The sequence below is a fragment of the Colobus angolensis genome, unplaced genomic scaffold, assembly GCF_000951035.1.
Source record: "Colobus angolensis palliatus isolate OR3802 unplaced genomic scaffold, Cang.pa_1.0 Scaffold1, whole genome shotgun sequence".
Lineage (NCBI taxonomy): Eukaryota > Metazoa > Chordata > Mammalia > Primates > Cercopithecidae > Colobus > Colobus angolensis.
The window spans coordinates 364,016-365,469 of NW_012110918.1; positions in this window are offsets into that span (position 1 = coordinate 364,016).

Sequence of the window (1,454 nt, forward strand, 5' to 3'; positions counted from 1 at the left end):
CCAGGAAATGGACACCGACAAATTTCTTTGCAACAAGAAACTATTTGAGCTCTACTGGCTGTTTCTACCTGAATGAGTTGGATACTCTCAGCCTGGGACCTGGAGAATACAATCTTCTTAGATCATGTTTATGTCAAACTCAGCATCCTACAGCAAGAACACACACGGGAAAAGAATTTCCCTTGTGTATGCACATATATATGAAGAATTCTCTTCTAGTGTGTGTGTGTATATATATATAGTATATATGCACATACACACATATATTAGTATACATCAAGAGAGACGGAGACAGAATGAAGAACTTTCTTTGTTAGGTAATTTAACAATGTCAGTAATAGCTTGCTAGTTAGTTATTCCCGCTCAGTCTTCGGGTGGGGCAAGAATGAGGTCAGCCTCTTCTGTTTTAGGCAGAATTCTAGAACATGCAACAAAAGGAAACTGCTTGGCCCCATCCCACCTCTAGAGATTTGTCCTCTCCAAGGCCTGCCTATAAATCTCCCAGGGTGGGGATCCAGGAGCATGGTGCCCCGGCAAGCCAAGCTTGAACCTCCCAAGCAAATCAGCGTCGGAATGTTGGTGGGGTCACAGGATCAAGAGCCATCTGGGAGCCAGCTGTGACTTGGGCTGATTCCCATGGTTTCCTATGAGAAGGGCGAGTGTGATCACTACGGCAGAAATACCAAAGAAAAATGGCAATTGTTGCCTCCGGAGCAAAGAACAAGGCCTAGAGCAGAGCCGGTTCCTACAGAGAATGACAGATCGGATTATGCTGGTGAAGGCCAGGCAAGTTCTGTGCTTCCTAACCAGTTAGAAGCCTTTCCTCCCGCGGCGGCCGAGCTTGGATCCAGAGCTTGGACAGTGTGGGACTTGCCTCTCTGAGACCTGGCTGTCAGCAGGGGGAAGAGGAGCCAAACACTTCCCACTGTTACCACCCACCCTCTGGGGCTTGCAGGGAAACTGCACTCCTGGCCGAACGAGAAATATAAACCCTTGCCATCTTCTCTTTCTGGGGACAAAGGCACCACAGATTTTTAGTGTTTTATCATGCTTTTGGAACGAATGTCAACCAAATGCCATCTTTTAGGGACAGCAGCTAAACTGTTCAACTGGAGTTCTTTAGTCAAATGGCAGTTACATTCATTGATCTGAGGTCTTAAACTACTTAGGCTCAGGGAGTGATATTAGAAAAATAAAAGTAGCTGGGTGCAGTGGCTCACGCCCATAATCGCAGCACCTTGGGAGGCTGCGGTGGGCAGATCACAAGGTCAGGAGTTCGAGGCCAGCCTGGCCAACATGGTGAAACTCTGTCTCTAAAAATACAAAAATTACCTGGACACGGTGATGCATGCCTTTAATCTCAGCTACTCAGGAGGCTGAGGCAGGAGAATCACTTGAACCCAGGAGGTGGAGGTTCCAATGAACTGAGATCACACCATTGCACTCCAGCTTGG